We start from the raw sequence: 14,276 nt of genomic DNA on the forward strand, positions 1-14,276 counted from the left end.
CTTATTATTTACCGCCCCATATTACTCAAAACCGCCCAATTGATTTACGAATATACCCTTCTTTAGTTACCCCCCTCGTTAACCCTCTTACCTTCCCACCCTAAATCTAACCACCACCGTCGGCCACCACCGCCACCATCACGTAGTGAACGACAAAATGGCCGAGTCTTCACAAGAGGTCTTTTTTTTTCCGGATTTTTTTTAGAAACTTATGTATTTTTAGTTTGTACCATGGTACATGTTTATTAATTTTAAGTTGTACCATGGTACAAACTTATGAGTTTTTAAATTCGACCATGCTATTGACTTATGCAGTTTAAGCTTGTACCATGAAATGAGCTAAAAATTTATAAGCATGTACCATGATACAAGCTAAATATTCATAAGTCTATATTATTTAAGGTTTGTACTATGGTACAAGCTTAAAATTATTTAAGGTTTGTACCATGGTACAAGCTTAAACTGCACAAGTCAATACCATGGTCGAAGCTAAAAACTCATAAGTTTGTACCATGATACAAGCTTAAAATTAATAAGCATGTACCATGGTACAAGCTAAAAAAGCATAAGTTTCTAAAAAAATCCGGACAAAAAAAAATCTCTTGTGAAGACTCGGCCATTTTATCTTGATTACGTGATGGTGGCGGTGGTGGCCGGAGGTGGTGGCCGACGGTGGTGGTTAGGTTTGGGATGAGAAGGTAAGAGGGTAAGCGAGAGGGTAACTAAAGGAGAGTATATTCGTAAATTAATAAGGTGATTTTGAGTAATATGGGCCGGTAAATAGAAGGGCATAAGTCGTCAAAATGTGTCATTTATAGTGTATAGGGATTAGTCTCGATAATAATATAAAGATCTTGTAGCATTCTGGAGTCCCGAGAAGCTGAGAAAAGGACAAAAGCACCGGCAGTTGACTGAAGAAGTCCTCGTAAGTTAAAATAAAGTGGGCCTATTGATGGATGGACCACCATCAAATTGTATCAAACTATCAATCAAACATGTTGCAAATTCTCTTCTCTTTGACGTGCTCTAAATTATTTGTGACATTTCAGCATAAAAAGCCAAAATCGGTGAAAATTCTAATGGCCCGTTTGGTAATTTTTTTATTTTTCTGTTTTTTACGAAATTAAAAATCTAAATATGAAAATAACAAAAAATAATTTTTAATTTTTTATTGTTAGTTTTCAAAATTAATATGACTACTTTAAGTATAATTATTTTTTAATTAATGATTCAATTTAAATCATGTGACTTATAAAACAAAAAACTTAAAATTGGAAACTGACAGTGACAACGAATAGTCATCCTAAATATGATCACCATAGTGCAATTTGTTTGGGCCACATAAATCCATTTTTTTTTACCTTTTTTTAATCCAAAAATTAATTAAATGATTTTGAAAAATATGAAAAATCAATTTATTTATTTTTGTGAAAATCAAAAATAGTTTCCAAAAATAATTAGGAAAATAATTATCTTTTGTTAATTTAGGGGTTTAGTTCAATTCTCTCTCCTCTCCCTCTCCTCTGTCGGCGTCGGAACACTCACCGGCGAGAACCAAATCGAAGCACTCTCTCTCCATCTCCTACCCCGACATCCACTCCCCTCCTCAGCTCTCTTAGTCCTCCATTTTATCATCTTCAAACTCTGCTCAAACTCCCGATATTTTTTGAATGACGATGGTTGTCAACGAGCTTCTTCAACGTTTGTCAACGTTTGAGAAATGTCGACACAATTCAATATTTGGTTTCTCAATTTTTTTAGATCTAATTGTTGCAAATTGAGTGTATTTATGTTTTAGATCTACAAATATTGTTGATAGTGTAGTACGTAATGTAGTTTTGTTGAATCTACAGCTACACCTTGACAATTTGAGGTCATGTAAGCTATTTAGAGTCTGAGGTAAAAGATGATGAACATTGCGTTTTGGGTTTGAAGGAAGAAGAGGATGAACATTAGTTGAACTTAGAATTAATTCCAGGATGTGGTAATTACCAAACATGAGTTGGAAATGACTGACAAACCATCATAGTAAATTCTAGTAAGGACCATTAATATTTATGGACATTACCACCCATTATGATGATTAAAGAAGCCAGTATGGTAGCTAAATAGGCCATTATCAAATGGATATATGGACCTTACCAAACACATAATTGTTGGACATGACTGACAAACCATAAGCATAGTGAATTCTAGGTACTGACCATACATATTGTTGGATATTACCAACATTACAAACCATTATAATGATTAAAGAAACCAGTATAGTAGCTGAGTAGGACATTACCAAATAGGTACATGGACGTACCAAACATATAAATGTACGAATCAATGATCTTAGGACACTATCAAACGTTTAAAATAACACACAAGCACATCATATATATTGAAGAGATTCTGAATCAAAGAGATAACACAAAAAAAAAATTATATATTAGTAGGGTAACACAAAAAACAACAAAACCCACATAATATAGAAGCAACATATATAGCTCATCTTAAAGACGAACTTGGCTGCATATATATAATTAAAATAGGGATGAAGAAAACAAGAAATAAAAGTACCAATACGAAAACAAGACATGAAACAGATCTTTCATCATTATCCACGGGAGCACCACCGACTTCACCACTATCACTGCGTGGACGAGACGTTCAAACAATATTGTACATATTCTCAAAACCGACTGAAAATGCTTCTCATGTCGCAATGCTGTCATGCACCGTCATTTCTGTAGACACCTACTTTTGTTCCCATTCCCGAAAGGGAAGGTTCGATGATGAGAACATAAATCTCCACTTGGCAACGCATCTCCTATAAAATAACGAATCTCGATCACCCTTTTCATTTCACCCGAACCTGCTATTTATAGAAACCTGCTAAAAATAGTAACTGCCATAAATAGGTAGTTGTTAAAAGTGGCAAGTCATAAAAGATAGAAACCTGTCAGAATTAGGTGTTGCACTCCAACATAAATCCTAAAAGAGATAGAATTCGCAAGAGGAATCCTGTTCCTAGTATAATTCGAAAATAAGAGTTACGTATTAATTAAAATCCTAACGAACCTAGAGTTCGTAACGGGCCCAGACGCATTCCGTCATAAAGTTAATACGCACTAAAAGACTCGGATAAGTCTCAAACACTCCGGATTCTAAGAGTCCAAATCTGACAAAGAACTCGGCCCAAACATCATTTTCAACGCCCAGCCCTGGGCGCTGAAATTGCCTGGATCCCATTTTCAACGCCCAGAGCTGGGCGCCGAAATCTTTAACGCCCAGCCCTGGGCGCTGAAAATACCTGGGTACGTGTTCTCTCCTAATTCTTCTTGGATTAGAGCTCTACAATTCTATCTTTCCACGAACTCTTCCCTATAAATACAACCCCAAATTCGACGTGAACACAACACACAATTCATATTCTGAGTATTGACTCCAACCCCTAAGCCTAAGCCCCACGCTGCGAAATTGATCTCGCGTTCTGTCGCAATCGATCCAAAAATCGAACAGAACGTATCCTGTCCCTTGTAGATGAAGAATTAAGCCCGGAAACTTGAGATTCGTTAAATAAAAGGAGAAATAGCAAAGCCAAAGTGGTTAGTTTTCTGAGAACCTTGACGTACCTCTCAAGGGTGCGTCGTAATATGTCCCTTCGCATGATTTAATTGCTTTTCTCGCCCTTTTATAAAACTGTTAAACTATTTAATCTGATTGTCCTATCACGCCTAATAAAGATAATATCTTGGGAAATTGAACTATCATGCTAGGTCCCTTAAATAAATCTAAACCAGATAATCACGATCGATCTAGTATTATGTGTTGCATATTGCTAAAATCAATTCAGATTAGTTTAATAGTTAACGCATGTCCCTTCAATTATTTATGCTGAGCTAGTAAGGATATCCTGCCTCTGGAGTTATCGTAGAGCGAGTACTCCTCTCGGTAGTTACAGTCCCCCGAACCCTCAATCTCTACCCTGCGGGTGTACGTTGAGAGATCCCCACACCAGGGATCACAAGGGAACCTATGGCCGTCGTGGTCAAACATAATTGCACTCCCTTTATGTCACGATAACCGGATTTTGTCAGTTTTTCTCATTGTCATTAAAAACTGAATGGTGACTCCTATATTACTAGTCAATTGGGTGTAAACTCACAGGAAATCCGATTACACTTGATTTGACAAAAAGAAACGTCACACCCACGAGGGACGAGGCCACGCATTAGCCTCGTGCTTTTTCGACCCCCTCACAGTGGCGACTCTGCTGGGGATAGTGAAGGAAATACTCGTGCTCGTAGGTAATCAAAATAGCCGAAGGGTGAAACGATCCTACCCCGCGTTTATTGCCCCATCAAGTTGGGACGACCTGAAAATCAGCATATTAATGTGAACGGGTAGAACCGCATAACGAATCTTGGCTCCTTTAGGGAGTTAGGACTAAGGATACCCATCGCCAACCGGGGGGTGCATACACTTCGAATGTTGTCCACTCGGCACTTTCGCTAGTAGTACACCCGTCCCAAACCCAATCGCTCGCCCACTAGGTCCCTCTCATCGGTGCATGCCCCCTTGGCTTACATCGTGATTGGCCTCTTGGGCGAAATTCGTCTGTTGAAGGCACTACCTCGATCGGGGCATGTGTTGGATCTGCGATAGAAGCGGTACCAAGCCGGCGCAAATACTACCCATAGAAGCCTATCATAAACTACATGACATATTATTATCTTGCCTCATGATGTAATGTTAGTTATGTGTAGCGAAATACGTGATCGTGTGTGACAAATAATGCTAGAAAACCAACGACCTTAAAAATTGCCCAAACATTCACAAACCAATTGGCCAAAGAGTTATACCAAAATCGTGTTCCGCAAACCCGAACGATCGCCACAAAAATAAGCGACGCTCGGGATGGCCCGTAACGAATCCCACAAACGCTGCACAACGCGTAAAGGACGTTATTAGGCAAGCACGCAAAATCAAAGTCGCATAAACAAAAGTATACGCAAACAAGAAACAAAAACCAGCCAGGGACGCATTTTCAACGCCCCTGGCTGGGCGCCAATATTTCTCACGCCCACCACTGGGCGCTGAAGTTGCTGCCTGGCCTTTTGGTCAGGCATAGCAGCCTCGGTGCCCGCGCATAAAGTATACGTAGCAGTAAAAGAAAATTCGTGAAAATTGCTGCGAGGGCATATGAAAAGGCACTCGATTCTAAAAGCGACTTGTAAAAAATAAAATAACTCTTTGTGTCGTTGTTAGGCCTCCTATGACGACAATGTTCGGCTCCGAAACCGAGCACGCTAACTGAAATAACCTTGAATGTCACATGGGCAAAGTATTCAAAAAATAATGTTCAAATGAAGTTTTCAAGGAAAAATAATGTTCGAATAAAAAAAAATCCGAGTCTAGACTAGGCTATGCCAAAGTACAATCTAAATCCTAAGTCTTAGTTGTCTTATCCATAGAATCGGTCCTAATGCTTGGTGTCGTTCTGCAAGTTAAAAGGTTAAACCATATTGAGTCTCCCTTCCTAACATTTAAATCAATAAGCACCCATATGTAATTGTCATCCCTTGCTAAGAATCTACGGTCTCAATACTCTCTCTCACCAATAAAAATAATATATTATAGTATTTGCAAAATGGAAACAGTCACATTCTGAAAATCATTCCCCCATAGTCGCACAACCCCCAAAGTGAGCCTAAGGTGTCAATACCATTAGCAAAAATTAATGGCCTCAAGGCTTATGATCACATTGGGTCACGACTATCATAGTCATCTCGAGCCACTCGCTCCTTTAAATACTCCTAAGTACGGACTAAAAGATTTTCCATGAATGCAACATGACCAACCATGAAAATACCCAAATCGGCATACCATAAGGCTACCATTGGGGTAAAGCAATACACACTAAGAGGGAAGCCGCACTAATGATTCCAGTCTTGCAAAAATAAAAATTCGATCTCCCCAACTAACTACCTTGCCAACATTAAGCAAAATGGCGCATGACAAATGGACACCCAAGGGTTAAAATCTAAAGTGTCAACCAACGAAAGTTATGGTCCAATTAGCCTAAGTCTGAAAGTTGCTTGGTCAAGTATTATAGGCTTACGCCACGCATTATTTTGAGTCTAGGCACCTCCTTGTATTCATACACGGGTTATAATCAGGAAGATTAATGAAAGTTCGAGTCTAAATCACAACTTCCAATTAAATCCCAGAAACTGGAGTCTGAAAAGAAACAAAAATTATTTTCGATGTAATTCTTTCGTTAAATTTCAATAAAGTAAAAACAACATTTTGAGTCTACGCTATTTGCACATTTTAAGAAACGACTAAATACGCTTGCAAAGTAAGACAATTTAAAGGTCCACCCTAGGCCTACTAAAGCTAAAGGTCCACCCTAGGCCTACTAAAGTTAAAGGTCCATCTATAGGCCTACCAAACGAGGCTCACTCAGTCTCGCCTCGTGACTTAAAGACCACAACTATCTACCTTTTAGCCCAACAAAAATTTTTGAAGGATTTATGTTGGGGAGAAATCCCAAGCAAAAAGAGAAAATAGAAAGAGAAAAGGGAGAGCGAAGAGAGCGAGCCATGAAATACTTAGCCCGTACCTCCCAAAGTGCAATAAAAAAAAGAGAAAAAAATATAGAAAGAGAAAAGTGAGAGCGAAAAGAGCGAGCCATGAAATACTTAGCCCGTACCTCCCAAAGTGCGAAATTTACCCAAGTAAACGAAGGAAAAGAATTGAGTCAACCAATCCAAATCATGCCACAAAAACTACATAAAGTTCTGCGATGTCTACCCTTTTCAATCCTTATGTTCTTAGACGCCTTCGCTCTGGGGCCCCTGTTTAGCTCATTTAACCCATCCATGTTCTCATTGCCATAACCCAAGAAACCATTACCTCGACTCTTGTTCCTGAACTTGTTATCAACTGCAAACCACGTACGGCCATTGACACGTGCGTCATACCCGTTATTTCCAAAACCTGCTCTTACATCACCACTAGTATAATGACCATATAACTTGTTTGAATACATCCTGTTGATATACCCTTGAGCCGTCCCCATGCTATTCATTGGCCTTGGTTGATGTAATCCTCGTGCTTGACTAATACCTATACAACTCATTCAACCCATCTTTCAAGCTGTCTTGAGTCACGAATAAAAAAAAGAAGACCAATGAAAAGTACAAAAAAAATAATAAATAATAAAAAAGCAAACTTTGCAAAGCGCCTTTAAAAGTTGTCTAAAAAGAAAAAGAAGCATTTAGCGCACCAAAAAAGATCCGCCCAGAAATCATTTTCAGCGCCCACAGCTGGGCGCCGAAAAATTTAACGCCCCAGCCTGGGCGCTGAATCTCTCTGCTTGCCAAATTTTGTCCAAAAGTTCTCATCATTTTATCCGCACATGCACGGAAAAATAACGAACACTTGGAGGGGTACAACACGTATTCAGATATACGTACCAAAAAACACATGAAAAGATTTTTGTGCAAATACATGTACTTAAAAAATAAAACAAAATTTTGGCTTACGGCAAAGCGGCAGATTAAAATAATAACAAACTTCACTTATTTCACCCTATTTCAAACATTACGGCTCCACTCGAACGTACTTGTTTAAAATCGGCATTCTAAGAAACCATTTTCCGGCTAAGAATTACGCAAGACCTGATTCCAAATTAAATCTATTTAAGGCGGATACGTAGGCAATCCATGATTCGGTCCAACCAATTTGCAAAGATGTTAGAGCCTATAGAATAACAAGAATAAGAAATAGAGTCCCTTATTGAAATTTAATTACTTGCAACCCAAGTCGAAAGAAAAATTTGAGTCAAAGGAAGAATCCAAATCATCAAGATGCCAAAACGAGCACACATCGAAAAATAATAAGGGCACGTACCCTTGCCAGAAGGAGCACTCACACTCCTATGCACTTAGCCAAGACTCAAAAGACCGCTTTGCCTCAATTGAATGAGGGCTAGCGCAAGAGTCCATGACCTCTAAAGTACTCGACTTGACCCTCCCTAAAGCGAACTAACTCACTTAAAGACCTTCTTTCACCACTAGACATAAGTCGTTCGATTAAAGACCTTCTTTCACCACTAGACACAGTCATAATCGCCAACAAGTAGTAAAGGCAGTAAGCTTGCAATAAAGAGAATTGTTCTACGGCATCGCCCCATCGTTCCTTCGAACTCAGGGCACCCGTTCATGGTAATTCAAATGCTTGCGAATCCCCTTTGAAAAAAAAAACAGACATTGTCAATAGGACTTGGCACTTAACAAAGGCTCACCCTACTCAGACATATGACACGGGCATCTAAAATCGAAATCTGAAAGCATCATTAATGGGAAGACATAACAGCAACTGGGGGCTAAAAATTGAAATGAAAGAGTTAGGGAAAGAACTAAGTATACCTTGACCTTTTGTGCAGACATACACCAAGTAAATCTAAGTCAATTTGAAAAAGGTTTATATTCCCGCAATTCCGGAAAAGATGGCCCTAAAAGCCTAAAGCATATGCCAAACGGGCACAAGTATATCTTGACGCCTGCACCCTGGCTTCCAGCAAATCCTTAGACAACATTCCAAAAATCGTAACAGTATTTTGATTCACTCATGTAATCCTGTACGAACCCTTCTATAAGTCAACTTACTTAGGACACCTCGGATTGTACAACAGTAGGACTCGGATTTCAAATAATTTTCAAAGACTTCTTCGAACATAATAAAGTGTCATTGGTTTAATCTAAGTATGCGTTTATCTCGATGTTGCAAGTGAGTCAAAGATATTTCTAAATATGATTATGGGTAAAGAAAGGCACCTAGCTTTTGGTCAAGGCACACTTCAACATGTGACTACCTTGACCACGGCAATGTCGCACAATACGACATTTACAAGAGAAGTAGCAAATCACTACTCGAACGTATCTCGCACTAAACGAGTCTGGTTCAAACTATTCATGATCCATGTCACCATGAATGCATAAAAACGTATGCCAAGCATTATAGCACCAAGCCAATCCCGTAGCTACAATTGGGGGCTTGAGAAAAACACTCTAAAAATGCTCGAAATGACGATTTTATCGCAAATTCTCGACGCTAATGCTATACACACGTCATAGGGGCACAATCCTAAGCTTTAATCGTGTAAAACGAACCTTAGAATGGCTACAACCCCTCCCAAATTCTAAGCACTACTTAGAATAATAAAGTCACCCCACTAACAAGGGTAACTGGAAATCGCGAGTCACCAAAACTCCGATCAAACTACTGCACATAACGCTCGCCCTACAAGCACCCGTTACACAGCCTACGTCGTTCCAAAGCAAAAGAAAAATCAAGGATAAAAAAAAACTGTCAAATTCTGCCCAGAAATCATTTTCAACGCCCAGAGATGGGCGCCGATATCTTTGACGCCCCAGCCTGGGCGCTGATTCTCTCGGCTTGCTAAATTTGCCCAGGTATAAAAACAAGAAAGAAACATCCATGAATCCTCGCATCGAACGAAGTAATAAGCCGTGCACACCCACGCGGAAGGTGCTACACTTGTTCGAGCACCTGAACGAGGCGTGATGAAGTACTCCAATACAAAAAATAATAATGATATCCCAACACCTGGAGAAATGTTCTAATACATGCGGTTAGGCCACACAAGCCTACGTCGCACCATAAGTTCAACCATCCCACGGTACAAGTCTAAAAAAAAGAGAGTAAGGCATATTGCACTAATGCGGGCACGACCAAAGAGCATGTGTAAAAGAGGCAAATACTATTTATCCCCCAAATTCAAAATAAAAGCCACATGATTGCTACATTAAGGATTAAAGGTAGCAAAACATTACCTACCACGGAAGGGATAGCTCGCACCTACACGAGCGGAACCCCAAGGCATCTTTCTCGAAAGAACCTACAAAAATCGTACGCCAAAAGGAAGCATCCCAACATGCATACTTGGGGGCTCCAAGCTACGAAACAACCATAGCAAAATAAAAAAATCTCGAAGCAAATGTTTGAACAATCCAAAGGGCACGATGTTTGAGCCCACTTCATGAATGGGCCTGAACCCTATCAAGCTTCTAAGCAAACTATTCAAAATCAGTCATTGCTCAAAAAAAAAAATGATTCAAGCAAACTGATTAATGGACCGCACACAACGGCCATTCTATGAACGCTCGTTCGCACATACATATCATCATTCTAAGTATCGAACATTCACGAACGCATTCAAAAGAAAAAAATATATACGAGCGATCAAAAATATACGCCTCAAGGTATGTTCCTCGGGCCATATAGACTCGCCCAACTATTGCAATAACTGCACGCCTTAAGAGCGACAGTTCCTTTAATTAAGCGCCCCAAAGCGACAAACACCGTAGTCCACCAATCGGCTACGGCTTCTCGAGAAATCATCACGATCACTCAGCTCATTGTGATCTCTAATAAAATTCTACGTTCCAAAAATAAAGAAAAACAAAAGAGAAGAGAATACGTAGAATCTCCAAGTGAAATAAGCGAGCGGAAAAGAGGCAGATTTGCCCAATAATCAACTCCGACGCCAAATCCCACGCCTGACTTTGCCCAATAATTAATCCCACAATTGTTCTAAGCTAAGAAATGGCGAACGAATAAGGAAATAATAAACACCGTTGGTCCACTATTAGGCTATGGTTTCTCGAGAAATAATTATTCACCAATCAACGGTGATCTCAAATGAACGGTTCATTCCAAAAAAAAAGAATCTCTAGACGAAAAGAAAAAAAGAGAACGAACGAACAAGAGGCCAATTGTGTCATCAAGAAACCTCGCTAGAAATCATTTTCAGCGCCCAGCGCTGGGCGCCGAAATCTTTAATGCCCAGGCATGGGTGCCGAAAATGAGCCCAGACCCAGAAAAGGCTTTGACTTCTATAGGGCCCTGCCGTATCCATTCGACTCGAAAATTGCCGATTTCTTTACTAAAAGTCGCACCTCACGGCTTTGTTAAGAGTAGCACACCACTTCAAAGATCGCTCGCACTTACGAGCACAATCCCAAACATGATCAAGGACATCACAAAATGCGTATCCACAAGGAATCTCTTTGACAAGAAATGACCATCAAGCACGAATGCTTGGGGGCTCGAAAGAAAATATATATTTCAAAAGAGAGTATGCAAAGTTAAAACAATATTCCCAGACTACGCTGTACGAAGTCCCGTGTTTGGATAACCTCAAAAGATAAAACCGGATTACGACCTCAAGACAAAGGTCGCCGTTGATACTTATACATAGTCCCCTAATCAAGGACCCAAGTAGTGGCAAAATTGAGCCGTAAAGACTAGCTCAAAACCATGAAGGATGATGACCACGAGACAATGGTCCGTCTAAGCACGTTGTCAACCCACATTCAGGTTGCAACTAAAACCGAGCATCCCTCGAAAGAAAATAAATTCTTCAAAAAACAAAAAACAGGCTCGCCCACCTTCAGCGGGCGGGGTCTGCGTCACTAACCGCGCAGGTCCTCATTTTTCGAAAAATAAAATCTTCAAATTCAAAATAGGCTCGCCATCTTTAGCCGACGGGGTCTACGTCACAAACCGCGTAGGTCCTTATTTTCAAAAAAAGAAAACAAACTTCAAAAAAGATTCGTCCACTTCTTTCGGACGGGGCGTCCACCCTTAGCGGACAGGCTCGCCATCTTTAGCCGGCGGGGTCTGCGCCACTAACCGCGCAGGTCCTTAGTCGCTGCAGCAATAACTTTTTCTGGTTTTCCCTTTTCCAAAAATTAAAGGATTGGTTTTCTGTTTTTCCAAAAAAGAGCGATGTGAGTAGTTTTCCTTTTTTCCAAAAATTAAAGGATTGGTTTTCCGTTTTTTCCAAAAAAAGAGCGATGTGAGTAGTTTTCCTTTTTTCCAAAAATTAAAGGATTGGTTTTCCGTTTTTTCCAAAAAAGAGCGATGTGAGTAGTTTTCCTTTTTTCCAAAAATTAAAGGATTGGTTTTCCGTTTTTTCCAAAAAAGAACGATGTGCTGGATTTTCCTTCGTTTTACGTCCCATAAAAACAAGGGGGTTTTCTCGTTTAGCTAACCCTGAAAATGAGAATCTTTAAAAACATTTTTACCTCGTGATTGGGCTTGGCCAGGCCCAATTACACTTTATAGCTTTGATTTCGAAAACATCTGTAGCTACTCCCAATGACAAAGTGAGGGAGTTTCTACGCCTCTTTAGATACTCCCAATGACAAAGTGAGGGAGTTTCTACGCCTCTTTAGATACTTCCAATGACAAAGTGAGGGAGTTTCTATACTATCCGTTGACAAATCCCAATGACACGTGAGGGATATGTCGACACTTCAAGTGATGACCCTTAAGTCAAATGTTATCACTCGGGGGCTCGTGAGACCCTCGCAAAACAAGTCACATACACTATGGCTTGTGTGACGCACTCCGTCCAGTACTTTGACCATCGTCTCATCCCGAGACTCAGTCAAAGTGTGGGCTAACTGTAGACACCTACTTTTGTCCCCATTCCCGAAAGGGAAGGTTCGATGATGAGAACATAAATCTCCACTTGGCAACGCATCTCCTATAAAATAACGAATCTCGATCACCCTTTTCATTTCACCCGAACCTGCTATTTATAGAAACCCGCTAAAAATAGTAACTGCCATAAATAGGTAGTTGTTAAAAGTGGCAAGTCATAAAAGATAGAAACCTGTCAGAATTAGGTGTTGCACTCCAACATAAATCCTAAAAGAGATAGAATTTGCAAGAGGAATCCTGTTCCTAGTATAATTCGAAAATAAGAGTTACGTATTAATTAAAATCCTAACGAACCTAGAGTTCGTAACGGGCCCAGACGCATTCCGTCATAAAGTTAATACGCACTAAAAGACTCGGATAAGTCTCAAACACTTAGGATTCTAAGAGTCCAAATCTGACAAATAACTCGGCCCAAACATCATTTTCAAAGCCCAGCCCTGGGCGCTGAAATTTCCTGGATCCCATTTTCAACGCCCAGAGCTGGGCGCCGAAATCTTTAATGCCCAACCCTGGGCGCTGAAAATACCTGGGTACGTGTTCTCTCCTAATTCTTCTTGGATTAGAGCTCTACAATTCTATCTTTCCACGAACTCTTCCCTATAAATACAGCCCCAAATTCGACGTGAACACAACACACAATTCATATTCTGAGTATGGACTCCAACCCCTAAGCCTAAGCCTCACGCTGCGAAATTGATCTCGCGTTCTGTCGCAATCGATCCAAAAATCGAACATAACGTATCCTGTCCCTTGTAGCTGAAGAATTAAGCCCGGAAACCTGAGATTCGTTAAATAAAAGGAGAAATAGCAAAGCCAAAGTGGTTAGTTTTCTGAGAACCGTGACGCACCTCTCAAGGGTGCGTCGTAATATGTCCCTTCGCATGATTTAATTGCTTTTCTCGCCCATTTATAAAACTGTTAAACTATTTAATCTGATTGTCCTATCACGCCTAATAAAGATAATATCTTGGGAAATTGAACTATCATGTTAGGTCCCTTAAATCAATTTAAACCAGATAATCACGATCGATCTAGTATTATGTGTTGCACATTGCTAAAATCAATTCAGATTAGTTTAATAGTTAACGCATGTCCCTTCAATTATTTATGCTGAGCTAGTAAGGATATCCTGACTCTGGAGTTATCGAAGAGCGAGTACTCCTCTCGGTAGTTACAGTCCCCCGAACCCTCAATCTCTACCCTGCGGGTGTACGTTGAGAGATCCCCACACCAGGGATCACAAGGGAACCTATGGCCGTCGTGGTCAAACATAATTGCACTCCCTTTATGTCACGATAACCGGGTTTTGTCAATTTTTCTCATGGTCGTTAAAAACTGAATGGCGACTCCTATATTACTAGTCAATTGGGTGTAAACTCACAGGAAATCCGATTACACTTGATTTGACAAAAAGAAACGTCACACCCACGAGGGACGAGGTCACGCATTAGCCTCGTGCTTTTTCGACCCCCTCACAATTTCCGTGTTGATTCTAGTTGTTGTTGCTATATCAACAGTCTCATAGCGCAGATGAACACCCATAAACAGTGTGCAAGGGCGCTGGGCGTGCGCGGTGTTCGAGCGATGCTTGTGTGTTGTGCGAGTGAACGGTTGAGGCAAATGTAGCGATGGACGAGTGATGATGTGCGAGTGGCACGACGAGCAAGGGAGATCGTGTTTGCACTGCATGGTATGCGCTTGCACAACGAGCAAGTAGCAGGAGAGCGACACGTCGAGCAATGGAGCTC

This window comes from Spinacia oleracea, chromosome 4 (assembly GCF_020520425.1).
Source record: "Spinacia oleracea cultivar Varoflay chromosome 4, BTI_SOV_V1, whole genome shotgun sequence".
In the NCBI taxonomy this organism is placed as follows: domain Eukaryota; kingdom Viridiplantae; phylum Streptophyta; class Magnoliopsida; order Caryophyllales; family Amaranthaceae; genus Spinacia; species Spinacia oleracea.